General features: G+C 49.0%; 1 protein-coding gene across 1 annotated transcript in view; it reads right to left on the bottom strand.

The window, feature by feature from the left end:
- The window catches only part of FLVCR1 (FLVCR choline and heme transporter 1), a 379,457-nt gene that overhangs the window by 192,039 nt on the left and 173,185 nt on the right, over positions 1–14,233 (bottom strand). The window lies entirely within an intron of this gene.

Genomic DNA, 14,233 nt, shown 5'->3' with positions numbered 1-14,233 from the left:
TGTCTAACCAAAAAATCGTATGCTGCAAAGAACAGGTGCCAATGCACCGGTCGGCTGTTAACGCATTTAAGCGATGCCAGATCTTGCAGGTTCTTGTGATCAGTGTAAACGACTGTCTGGTGTTTTGCCCCCAGGAGATGGTGTCTCCAGACCTAAAACGCATCCTTGATAGCCAGGAGCTCTTTTTCTGTGACCGTATAATGCATTTCAGTCGACGTGAACTTCCTCGAATGGTATGCCACCGGGTGCAGGTGACCGGTAGCTGGACAAGGTTGAGAGAGAACTGCACCCAATGCAAACGAGGATGCATCAGCTTCCACAATGAAATGGAGCTCCGGATCTGGGTGCTGTAAAACCGGGGCTGTGGTGAACGAGGTTTTAAGAGAGTCAAAGGCCGCTTGGTGTTCAGTGGACCAGTGAAAAGATACCAGTGGACTGGTCAAAGCTGTTAGAGGGGCAACAACAGAAGAGAAACCAGCGATGAAACGCCGGTAGAAGTTCGCAAAACCTAAGAATGATTGGAGTTGCTTAAGGGTCCCGGGACCGGCCAGTTCGTGATTGCACAGATTTTAGACTGGTTCATTGCCAAACCCCCAGGAGAGATATGAAACCCCAAGAAATCAACTTCTTTTGTATGAAACAGGCACCTCTTGGGTTTTGCGAACAATGTGTTCTTTTGGAGTCGGGATAGCACTTCTCTGACATGGACAATATGCTCTTCGAGTGTAGGGGAGAAGACAAGCATGTCATCCCAATATATCACGACACAGATGTCTAGAATGTCACTGAATACGTTGTTAATAAACCGTTGAAACGTGGCCGGGGCATTACATAAGCCAAAGGGCATGACAGTGTATTCGAATAACCCTTGCTGAGTGCAGAACGCTGTCTTCTACTCATCCCCACCACGCATGCGAATCAGATTGTATGCCCCCCCGGAGATCTAGTTTAGTGTAGATGGAAGCATGGGTTAGTTTGTCTAGAAGGGTGGAGATGAGGGGAATGGGGTATCGGTTCTTTATGGTGATGGAATTCAACTGCCTGTAATCCACACAGGGGCGGAGATCCCCCTCCTTCTTCGGAACAAAAACGTTTGGGCTTGTTTCAGGTGAGGAGGAGGGTCTGATGTGACCTAGAAGTAGGGCTTGTTGGACATATTCCTTCAGAGCCAATTCTTCGGACGGTGACAAGGAATAGATACGGCCCTTTGGTATCGAGGCCCCGGGAACTAGATGGATAGGGCAGTCGTATGGCCTATGGGGTGGTAGACCCTCAGCTGATGCCTTGTCGAAAACCACTTGGAAATCATGATACTCCGGAGGTATACCAGTTAGAGCTGCTCCTACCGTATGTGAGATCTCAGATGGCCCTACCCCACTGACCGTTAAAGAAGCCACCGCCCCGAGGGCTCTCGCGGGGTTTGACATGCCCCCTGAATCAATCAGGCAGAAGTGTTGGCAAACTTCGGACTCGAACAGGACCTGGCCTGTACCCCAATTAATGAGTGGGTTATGTTTTCTCAACCATGGGATGCCAAGTATGATCCCGAACTGTGGTGTGGAAATGAGGTCAAAAGATAATGTTTCCTTGTGGGTGTCTTGAATGATTATCTCCATAGGGCAGTTTGCTGTTTGATTGGACCAGAAACCAGGGAGGAACCATCAACGGCCTGTACTGGCTCGGGGTGTTTCTTTGATATAAGTGGTAGGTTCAGTGTTTTGGCCAATGTGATGTCTATGAAACAACCGGTCGCCCCTGAGTTAATGACTATGTGTACTGAGTGAGACTGCTCTCTGGTAGGGTATAACATGGCATGGACAATGACCGGTCTTACAGAACCGAAAAGTGGGACGGCCTCGGAGGTGTTTTGCAATAAGCTCGCCTTGTCCCCTGTTCTCAAGGTTGAGCTTTCTGAAAACCCGAGTGTCTGTTCTTTGGGCGGCGAGGACATTCCTTAACGAAATGCCCATTGAGGCCGCAGTAAAAACAGGCATTATCGGTCCTCCTGCGTTCTTGTTCAGCATGGGTGATGGGGCTGCGTATCCCTCCTATTTGCATGGGTTCACTGGATGTTTCGGCCATGATGTGGGACTGGCTGTTAGAAGGGCCAATTTCCGCTTGACGCTCGGTTCTGCGAGCGTCTACTTGAAGCGCCAGATCAACCAGATCGGAAAAGGATGCCGGGAGGGAAGGCACAACTGAGAGAGCATCTTTCATGGCACTACACAAACCCCTATAGAACACCACAGACTTTTTATTTTCAGGCCAAGATGTTTCTGCGGATAATTGGTTAAACCGTGTAATGTATTCTACAAGGGTTTGCTTGCCCTGGGCGAGGTCTAGTAATTCTAGGTCTCGGGACTGTGCTTTGTGCCTGGTGTCAAAGACTTTGGACATCTCGCTCACCAAGAGGTCGAAATCATAGAGAGCCGGGTGATCATTCTCCAGCAAAGGATTCGCCCAGGTAGCAGCTATACCTGTCGGGTGTGAAAGCAAAAAGGCCACCTTGATGGTTGAATCATGGAAAGTCTGAGGCCGGCAGAGGAAATGGAGTTTGCATTGGTTGAGAAATGTTCGATATCCTCTGGGGTCGCCCCGATACCTTTCCGGAGCTGCTAGAGGGAACGGGGTAGGTACAACGACTGGGACCGGAGGTGTGGGAAGCGTGGAGGGACCTGGGTTCGGGGGCGTGGTATCCCCAAACTCGGCGTCTGCCAGTAATGGATGGTGGGCGCTCTGCAAAGAGTCTAGGCGATGGTGGATGGCAGTTGTGGCCGTCGCCATGTCAGTCCTTAGGGCTGTGACGGCTTGCATTAGAGCAGCCACGGGGTCCCCGGCTGAGGCTTCCATCATTCAGACGACCACTAGACTTCACAGTCTGTTAAGACTTGATGGTCGTGTAGATGATGAAACCTCCGTCCCCAAGTACCACACGGGCAAGAATAGTAATATAACTGCCCGGGCAATCTTTGGGGCCACAGGTGTAGAGTACAGTCATCCTGGAACCAGGAACGCCCGGGGAAACCCCCTGACCCCTGTAAGGCAAGCAATGAGATTAGGAACAGGAAGGCAATACAATAAATGGGTGCAAGGAGCAAGTTACACAAAAACCTTACCCCAATGTTAATGGTCAGATACCCCGGGTGTAGTACTGGGCAGGGGTCTACAGTGGTCGACGGTAGCAGGCCACAGTTGGAAGAATATGGTGGCACTCTTGATGAAGATTAACACCTGATTCACAGAGACACGTGAGCAAGGCACAATGATGGGGTAATCCATAATCAATCTAAAAACCCAGTCCGTGGTCGAAAGCCAAAAGGTAACGTCAATGACAAGGGATGATCCAAAAGCAAATCCAGGTGAAGGCCAAGTTCATAGTTTCCGGGTGAGATCAACAGAGCAGAGGTACCAAGGAGAAGCAAGAGCGGGTCCGTGAAGCAGTCCGAGGTCAATGGAATCCAGAGAAAGCAAGAACAAGGTAAACGCTCAACGAAACCTGCCGTAAGCAGCTGTGAAGCGTTGTGCGAGCGTTCGCTCGTTTTTTTGAAAGGCAGGGATGGTCATGTGAGCGTGTCACGTGGTGTACGTTCTGTGTCACGTGTTGCTTGAACTGGACAATGCTTCCTGGTCACGTGATATGTGCTCCGAGTCTAGTGTACCATTCGAGCTATTTACTTCCTGATCAAGTGTCGCTTAGAGCGACGAGCCCCCAAGCTAAGCCGATGACCATGGCGCTGCGTGGAAAGTTGCCATGGCAACCGCCACCGGAGGTAAGGAGCTCGGCAATAAGTCTCTCTTGTTTCTTTTGTGCCGCCAGGAGCTGCAGCCCGATCGCCGTCAGTAGTTACACGAGGGCATGTGGGAATGAAGGGAAAGGGTGTTGGCAGGGTAATGTGTGACCGGGGACGTGACACTTACCTAAAGCGAATGGGCAGGAACCAATGTCTTCGTTTGTTGCAGGCTTCTCAATTCCCATGTAGGCTGATAGTATTTTCATAATAGGTAGTTCCTTGTGGGAATGGGAGTCCTTAACTTCTAGAGGGGAGTCACTCCCAGTGAGGTCCCACTTGACCAGATCCTATTGAGAGCATGGTTTAGCATTCTCACCTCCCTAGCCTCGAAGGGGGTGGCTCCCCCTGGGAGAGAAGGGACAACTAATCCAGATTCATTGCACTACACAAGTAATCTGCCTTGCACAAATAGAATGATGCAAATATTTACATGTAGCGCAATAATGTTCCAATTGCAGTTCAATAAACCAAGACATTTTATGGTAATGAGATGTAGGAGAGATTACAGCGGCCCCTCTTCAAATACCTCTACCCTATTTTCAGAGCTATTCAAGGCTGCCCGTTTCCGCCCCTGCACACATTGGCTCCCCAACTTTCATCCTACATCATCAAGCCTTGCTCAATCTTACAACTCCCAATGCTCTCTCTGTAGCTTTCAACTTCCGTTCCTTCATACTTTGCCCTTCTTATTCCCTACCATTGAAACTCTGTACCGCCTGACCGCAAGCACACAACAACATTACAAGCTCAAAAGATTTATTTCAATAACACCACCTACCCAAAGTGCTTTCTTCCTCCACAACTTGATCCTCAGTGGCAACGCAAATGTCCAGTTAAACATGTAAAATTTAATGTACAAAATATTACATAAAATGAATTGCTAGCCAGTGTAGCCCCAAGCCCATGTCCCCGCTGCTCTCTTCCCACTCCACCACCTGGTCGCAATCCTCCTCACCAACAAAAATCAATTAGACCGGCTGCCCTTGATCATAATGATAAGAGCAAACTAAAACTGCCACCATGCAAAGAGAAGCATCCTGTGAATGACCTGGGCATGTAGTAGCTGCACTGCCACCATGCATAGAGAAATATCCCGTGAATGACCTCGGCATGCAGTAGCTGCACTGCCACCATGCAAAGAGAAACATCCCGTGAATGACCTGGGCATGTAGTAGCTGCACTGCCACCATGCAAAGAGAAGCATCCTGTGAATGACCTGGGCATGTAGTAGCTGCACTGCCACCATGTAAAGAGAAACATCCCGTGAATGACCTGGGCATACAGTAGCTGCACTGCCACCATGCAAAGAGAAACATCCCGTGAATGACCTCGGCATACAATAGCTGCACTGCCACCATGCAAAGAGAAACATCCCGTGAATGACCTGGGCATACAGTAGCTGCACTGCCACCATGCAAAGAGAAACATCCCGTGAATGACCTCGGCATACAATAGCTGCACTGCCACCATGCAAAGAGAAACATCCCGTGAATGACCTGGGCATACAATAGCTGCACTGCCACCATGCAAAGAGAAGCATCCCGTGAATGACCTCGGCATGCAGTAGCTGCACTGCCACCATGCAAAGAGAAACATCCCGTGAATGACCTGGGCATACAATAGCTGCACTGCCACCATACAAAGAGAAGCATCCCATGCACTGTGCTCTGCTTTTTTCCTACCTGCAACCTCTGAGTGACTTTACATCCTTGCTGTGTTTTGCATTTGACCTACCTGCAATAGACCGATTGACTTTGAAACCTTGCCGTGTTTTGCATTCCACCTACCTGCAACCACTGATTTACTTTGAAACCTTGCTGTTTTGCATTCCACCTACCTGCAACCACTGTTTCGACTTTTTGAAGCCTGTGCTGTGTTTTCATTGGTTACCTTGGGGTGATACTTGATGTAGCCCCTGGACCATGTGGCGAGTCTTTCCCAAGATGTGCAACCACTTTTCACTGCAGCCTTGCGCTGTTACATTTATGTCGGATTAACCTGCAGCCCCACGCTGTTGGACTCACATAAGTACTGAATCACTGCTCTACCGGACTGCGCTCCCATTCAATTTCTTTACACCTGATGTAGCCCCTGGCTCCACGAGGCACGGCTTTTCCAGTCTGCATTCGTTCATACCTGCCTAGTCATAACTGCTTGTCTGCTTGCCTAACATAGCCCCTCGTGCCATGAGGCACTGCTTTTCCAGTCTGCAGTCATTTTTACGTGCTTGTCATAATTGCATGTCTGCAGCTTACATACTTATACTTGCACTTTTTCAACTGGTTTTGCATTTGTGCCTCCCTCCTTCCTCCCCCTCTTTCACTTCCTCCCCCTCTACTCCTTTTTTTCATGTCTCAGCAACAGCACGTGCACGATCTAAATCACCTCACTGCGTAGTAGGAATGCTTTTTGTTTTTTTAACCCTTCCTGCGCTTCCTTCCACCCCCTCTCCCCTGCTCTCATTCTATAGCACTTGCACGTACCGAGTGTTTAAAGACCTTTTAAGAACGTTGTGTTTTTGTTTTATACTTTTTCCCCCTCTTCCCATTCCCCACACCTTGTCTTGATGCGCCTTGAAAACAATTTTTGCTGTATAGTGCGCATTACAAATAACCAATAAAATAAAAAAAAATAGTAGTAAATCACTACAGTGGTGTTTCTCTGTGTAATGTTTTGCTGTTGCGCAGCAATTTTCATTGAAGCACCCGCCATTTTCCCTATAAAGGAGCTCCAGGCAGGACATAACGCACAGGCTTGATGTTAATCTTTCATTTAATATTACTGTAATTAAGTAATTATGAAATAACATCACAAAACCCCTCACGCAATGACGACACACATGCCGGATTACTTGACAGGACCTACCTTGAAATGAAGAGCAATCGTTCTCAGAACATTAAGCAACATTCTCCACACCCACATTCAAGTAACCAGAGTAAACTGTACATCTGTTAATGATTTAAGAACATTGCATTGTTGATGCTATTGAAGGACCACAGAAAGGGTGAACATGTTCTTCAGAGTCTAATAAAAGAAAGCCATGTGACCTTCAGATCTCAGGCGCTTCTCCGCCACAAAATAATTCACTGTGTCGAAAAGGCTGGGTCTGACTCAGCCCATTCAGATCAGGGAAGCCTGGTATAAGTCTATATTCCAGTGGCACTATACCCCTGCCGTTCACCACACAATGCTTCCCAACCTGTCGCCGCTCTGCTGGCGAGGATGTGCAATGCTAGGAGATCAGGTGCACATTTGGTGGAGCTGTCCAGTCCTCCGGCCTTTTTGGGAACGTATCGCTTCCTATATGCAAACTCCTTTCCTCACTAATAAAAGGCTGGGGGTTAGGGAGTGGCTGTTGGACCTTACCGATCCAGACCTTAAATCCCCTTCTAAGGCTCATAGACAAGCTTTCATGATGCTTCTTATAGCAGCATGGTTGATTATTGCCCAGACGTGGAAGCAGCAAGATGCTCCGACACAGTACGACTGGCTGCAGAAAGTGTGGCAGTTTTGGGCTATGGAGTGGGTTGCATACAGGGAGCAGGGTGGGGTGGGAGTAGGATACCTTTAGGAATGACTGGGGCTTTGTCTTATCTTTTCTTCACAGTGATTTTATGTTTCAATGGTGCCCTCAGATATTGTGTATTTTGAACATTTGATGTGTTCTGGTACAAGGACTTCTGTAATTGTCTATTTTCTACCTCTGAAGCTTTCCAGAGGGGTGGGGGTTATAGTGGGGATGGAAGAAATGGAGGTGGCCCTTGGTGGTGGCTGGATTTTCTTTTTCTTCCCGATTTTGGTGCATGTTCTCATATTGGAAAATCACAAACACATTTTTTTTTTAAAGCTGGGTCATGATGGCCAAAGCACTGTAAACATGCGCCCTGAGGCCTGCAGGCATGTAGCGCGATATATAAGAATTCTAATAAATAAATGCATCTTTCAAGATTGCATATCTACTGAAGATCAGATGGGCGCATGAACCCATCAAGAATGAAAATAAGACAGTGAGAAGCAACAAAACCCAGTTGATCCGAGATAAGTCCAAGTATGTGCTCAAGCATGACAACAGTAAAATTAGCAAACACAATATTCCTGATGTGGCTGCTTGGTGTAGGTAACAAAATATAGGAAAAGTAATCCGAATTATAAAGAAGAAAAAGTCCCACCAGGGCCTAACATCACCAACAAGCACCTCCAGAATGTTTTCTGGACTTTGGAAAATGGGGACTAGAACTGTTAAGCATCGCCTTTCAGGATTTTATGAGGGAGTTAAGGTTTCTCAATTCCAAGCTTAATACAGTGATACTGCTGGTTTAGGAAATCAGCTCCATACTGAACCAAGCCTCATACAAACCCATAAATCTGATCAATATCAGCAACAAGTCAATAGGCCAAGTGAAGATTGTCAAATCCTGGACAAGATCCGGGGGTCTGAGGTGTGGTGGGGCTTATAAAGAGTCTTGCAATGATAGCAGTGTCGTCTCTAGGGAGGGGCATTGGGTGAGGGGACACCTGCCGCCCCAACAAAATATTCTGCCCCCTCCCCCAAAGTGCCTACCCTCCCCAGGAAGCAGGTGTGCACTTGGGTTGCCGTGGTTGCTGCCTGTCTACGGAGAAAGCCAGCATAGAACATAGGAGACATTTTCCTGTGGGCTGACGCCTCAGGAGCAACAAGAGTCAAGTATCCTGCGCTGGCTGCTATGGAGTTGGATGCCAGGTATGTGACTTGCAGTGTCGATGGTATTGGTGCAGGATGCTAGGTATATGGCTTGTGCTCTGGGTAATAGGTCAGGATGCTAGGTATGGGGATTGTGGTCTGGGTGTTAAGGGCCAGGGCGCCAGTATGGAGATTTCAATCCTGGTAGTGGGGGGGAAGTGTGAGAAACCTGAAGGTGTCTCAAGGACGAATCCCCGGGTATCTGTCATTAAGATGGCCAGGACACGGCCATCTCTATTGGAAATGGGGTGGTCCAGTGCAGGAGGATCACCTAGATGCGGGGTCCTCGGGGAGTGGAAGTGGGACACCGTCAAGTGAGACGCGGTACCCCATTCCTTAGATCAATGATTCCCCATCCTACCCCGTAGGATATTCAGAAGCTCCATGTCCCCCCACCCCCTTTTTCCGACACAAACATTTTCTTACACCAGGGAAAACAACAGACTAACACCAGAGCCGTTTACCTGACATGTCCCAACACAAGGGTCAGGCAGAGTCAGGCGATTGATAATAACCACACACACCTGACGGCCCCTTCCCTTCCCCACAGGAATAAAAGGTGGAGCATGAGAGCACACCACGAGCAAGGCAGACTGCGCGATGAGTCAGCTATTCCAGGACGGCAGTTCAAGAGCAGGAGAAAGGCAGCTCCAACTGAAAGGACGACAAGGAGAGATATGCCCTTGCCCTTTTCGCCCCAGACCCACAACACCTTTGTGAAAGGAATCGTAAAACCGGGAATAACAGCCATCGTGTGGTGTAGCAGATGTCAACGGTGCACAGAGCCCTCCTACACTGATAACCAAGGCAGGGGGAGACGCTTGCTACTGTAGTATCGCCCTTGACTCTAGGGACAAAAACGGCAAGGGGTTCTTCACAGCCGGTGAGTCGGAGAGAGAACCGACAGTAAAACGAACTGTGATGAGCAAAGGTTGCAAACGGCAACATAAGGGGACTTAAAGAACAACGCTACTGTGCATTACAGAACTGTTAAAACCGCAGGGAGAGACCAGCTGTAGAGTGATCTGGTGCCACGTGGGCGCTAAATCAAAAGACTCTGCTTGGTCCCATTTTGTTAAAACTACAAGTTAGGTCAAAGTGGTCCTACAAGGGTTGATAATGGTATGGTAATGTTCATTTCTAAAGCGCCTATACACAAGGCAAGTGTTTCAAAGTGTGCAAGGAGGGAGGGAACAAGGGGAAAAAACAACAATCATTCAGAGCCCTTGAATTTCTGAACGCTACAGTCTCCACAGGGTGAGTAAGTAAATATAGTACAGTTGACAGTGTAGATAACAGCAAATAGGTCTGACGACGATTCTGCAGTTTTTCCAAGTGCATTTAGGCGCCACCATGCAAGGAGGGGAGACAGGGAATATAGACGATCTTCAAAGGCATGGTACATTTAGATTGTGAAAGTGAACAGACGGTACAGGAGAGGGAGGGACCAGGGGGGAGAAACAAGTGCAAGAGGGGGGGGGAGTCCAAGTGCGTCCAGTCAGTAAGAAACTGGGGTAAGTGCTGAGAGATGCCACTCTCATGGGTCACTGACCAAGTGCAGTAGTGATGAGGCAAGTGCAGGCCGGGAGGCAAGTGCGGGAGGACTGGCGAGGCTGCCGGGGACGTGTAAGACTGTGAGGTACACCCGGCGGCCAGTCAGTAAGCTGTGTGGAAAAGGAGGGGGAAGAGGGCTAGAACAGAGCGAGAGGTTAGCAGGATAGAGGGAGAGAGAAGGAAGATGAGAAAAGGAATGTCTTAAGGAGTTTCCAGAACTTAAGGAGATCTGGCTCAATTCGGAGCGCGGTAGGGAGGCTGTTTCAGAGGGATGCCCCTACTGAGGATGAAGAGCTCCCTCCAAATCTCGGCTTGGAGAACCGGCTCACTCGCAGAATGTTGGAGGTAGATGAGTGGAGGGCTCGGGAAGGACAGTATTTAGGTAGGCATTGTTGCAGATAGGTAGGTCCCAGGCCCCAGAAAGCCTTGTGGACGATGCAGAGGATCTTGAACTTGATCCTTGTAGTCACAGGGAGCAGGTGGAGGGATTTCAGCGCAGAAGAGATGCGATCCCTGGGATTGAGGTCAAGGATAAGTCTCACGCTTCTGTTCTGGCTGATTTAAAAAGGGCGCAAAGCAGAGATAGTGAGGCTGAGAAAGAGGATGTTGCAGTAGTCCAGCCTTGAGAGAACCATGGCTCTGGAGACAGTGAGCTGTTGGGGGAAGGTGAGAAAAGGAAGGGTACCCCTCAGGAAGTGCAGCTGGTAGTTAGATTTTTTGGAAATGTCCAAAATGTGAGTGGAGAAAGAGAGAGGGGAGTCGAAGAGGACCCCCAAAGTTTTTTGCCTCGCAAGTGGTTGCGGACGCAGAGCCATTGGAGGCTGGCCAGAGTGACCGTGGGAAGGCAGGTGCATGAGTCCCACTGCAATCTCAGTCTTACTGGCGTTGAGCCAGAGGTCGTTGGCAGCACACCATTACTGAATTGTGGACAGACAGTCCGATATAAGTGAGGAAGAGGAGGTGGCTGAGGGTAGCCTGAAGGAGAATTGCGTGCCATCCGCATAACACTGGAAGTTAGAGGAGAAAGAGGCAATCATACGTGCCAGGGCAGCCATGTAGAAATTGAAGAACCAGGGGGATAGGTTAGAACCCTGGGGGACGCCACAGGTTGAAAGAGTGATAGTAAAGAGGAAGGACCCAAGTTGTACCTGGGATGGGCAGTCGGAAAGGAAGGAGGCTAACCTAGAGCCTGACCTGTGATTCCCAGGGTGTCACGGAGACGTGCGATCATGATGTTGTGGTTTACCGTGTCAGAGGAGAGGTCAAGATGAATAAGGACAGAGGGGATGTTAGTGTCAAGATTTGAGAGCAGGTGTTCCCGGGTGTTCAGAAGAACAGTTTCCATGCATTTGGATGCTCTAAAGCCAGACTGATGGTCATGGAGGCAACCTCAGTGTGGAGGGTGAACTAGGAGATAGCCAGCTTCTCCAGGAGTTTGCCCAGGAAAGGGGTGATAGAGATGGGGCAGTAGTTTGCTGGAATGGAGGGCTCGGCTGAGGGTTTCTTAAGCAGAGGGTGCACAAGGGAGTGCTTAAGAGAAGTTGGGAAAACTCCAGTGATAAAAGAAAGATTGCAGAGATCAGCAAAGGCTGGAACTAGAGAGTCAATGTTGTCCTTAATGGTTTGGAGGGGCAGGTAGTCACCTGTTTGGATGAGGCCTTCATAGACCGGACTTGTCTGGAAACCTCATCAGGTGTGATGGGAGTGAGAGAAGAGAGGAGAAGTGGTGGATGAGCCGAGGGAGTCTCCAGAGGTGTTGGTATATGATGTGGTGTGGCAGTGAGAGAGGAGAGGATGTCTTGGTTTTTTGCGTTGAAGTGTGCAGCCAGGGACAAGCAAAGGTCCTGGTTGGGTGTGAAAGAAGAGGAGGCTGCTGTGGGATTGGCCAGTTCCTTACAGACTTTGAAAAGTTTGGCTGTGTTTGATCCACCGGAGATGCAGGCTTGAATAAAGACTCTTTTCTTGGTGTGGATGCAGAGTGGATGCAGAGTCGATATTGCCTTTGAAGGACGCGGCAGGCCAGTTTGTCAGAGGGTCCTCCTGACGAATTCCATTTCTGCTCAGCTGCCCTACACTTGTGTTTAAGGGCAGCCAGATCAGAGTAGTACCAAGAGTTGCACTTGAGTAAAAACCCCTTGCACAGTCGAATGTCTTTGACCTACAACTTAAGAAATGAAAGCCTGACTGAGGGCTTCAAAAGAAAAGCCTGCCTGGGGGCTAAAACTCTGAACTTGAGTAAACTGCATTAAAGGCAAATGTGAACCCGGCTGAGAGATGCCTGCAATGCAGGTGGAGAACTGTAACCCTGTGAGCGTTTCGGCGGCAAGAGTGAACCTGGTTCAGAGAACCCCACAACAACGAATGGTTTAAAAAGACATTGGGCCTCATTATGACATCGGCGGTAGCCGTGCCTCTGATACAGGCACACCTGCCGCGGTGTCATTTTTTTCCCTGCACCCACGAATGGCCAATTACCGGATCATTACGGCCCTGCCGGACCCAGTAATTGCCAATTTGCGAGCGCTGGCAAAAAGATGCTCCCCATTCCCATTCAAGGGAATGGGGAGGTTGGATACACCGGATGAACATTTTTCGACGTTACACCGGCAGCTGGTGAAATAGCTTCCGGTTCCTCAGTTTTTCTGCGGTCGGGGGCAGGGCCAGATAATGGGGTGTGGCTCCCAACACTGATTGTGCGAGGTGAGTGGCAGGGGCAACAACGAGCCACTTTCCAGCTGCTGCCATGTTATGGCTAGGTGCATCATTATGGCACTACTGGGCAAATGACTTTCCCATGTCTGCACAAAGGCTTTCCCAATTCCTGCTTTATGTAGCTCTTGCGCCGCCCTTTCCATGCCTCCATGAGAGATGAATTTCTGACAGAAGGCAGTCAGAGCATTCAGGCAGGCTAGTACCTCCGAAACCCGGTGGGGCAGAGTCTAGCGTGTGCCCTGGCCTGCACAGCGATTCTGTAGACTTCCTTATAGGTCGCTGGACCTCAGCCTACGATCATTATCGCTGCGCGCGAAGGAACGCGGGCATGTAAAATACGCTCCTACCATAAACAAAGGCCCACTTCGCCCTGCCTTTCAATGGAATGCACCGATTTTGGGAACAAGGGCACATTAAGGAGGAGAGGAATGCGGTTAAATCATACCACCACCCTCAGTAAATTCCAATACAAGCATGAGTGCCTCGTACTCGGCACAGTGGGGCCTAGGACCCACACAGCTGAAACAGTGGAAGAGCGTCCCACCGTTTAACATAAGATTTGTAAAACAGAGCCACGAAAAATAATAGTGCAATATAAGGCAATGTTCATCAATATCTAGCAATTTACCAATTTGATTTAACCAAGAACTAAATTATTTTAGAATCAGTTAATCACAAATGGATATTTGATAGACATGTTTTGATCCAACGTATTTTAAAAAATAGATCAGAAGTCAAAAACCCTAATGTTTGTTGATGGTCTGAAAGAGGGTTTGCAATGGTGTGATTAAGTCATTTGTGAGGGCATAGTCAGTAGTGTTGATGTTTGAGGCCTCCATTTGTTGGGTAGATACTTGTGCACAACCTGCTGGGCATAACAGGAAAAAAAGCAGTGGATCTATGTTGCCCATGCCCAGCCATGGTCTCGCTCCACCATGCAGTCTATTCAAATAGGCAAAATACTCCCGCGCGCGAGAAAGCTCTGTGATATGTGACACTGGAGTGTTACACGCAGGGCTCAGGTTCGAATCCATCAGCAGGGAGTAAGTAAAAAAACACAGGTGCCCTTTCTGGTAGTCCTGAAATAGTGCTCATGGTGAACAAGGAAGGAAACAATTGCGGATTTGCCCTGGAAAATAGCGGGAATGTCATTCCCTTCCGTTCCTGCCCACTTCGACCTTAGGGGAGGGAGGACGGGTGTGGGGGCGGGGGAGGGTGGCGTTAGGGTCGTCTGAGTGGTGAAGAGGGCGGTGTATGTAGGGGGTGGTGTAGTTGAATGTGCGGGGGGAATGTAGTGGATCTGTGGTGCATCCATTTCTATTGGTATGACTTTTTGGGGTCTTGTACAGGGGAGATCTGCACTCAAAGAGGTATCTAAAGAGCTGATGATGCAGAGTGAACTAGCCAGCAAATGAGCCAATGGAGGAAGAAACCACCTCAGAGTTGAGTTGAGGGG

This window comes from Ambystoma mexicanum, chromosome 4q, assembly GCF_040938575.1.
Source record: "Ambystoma mexicanum isolate Mex_15411 chromosome 4q, UKY_AmexF1_1, whole genome shotgun sequence".
Lineage (NCBI taxonomy): Eukaryota > Metazoa > Chordata > Amphibia > Caudata > Ambystomatidae > Ambystoma > Ambystoma mexicanum.
The sequence above is the reverse complement of the archived record's forward strand: the minus strand, read 5'-3'. Positions and strand labels throughout refer to the sequence as shown.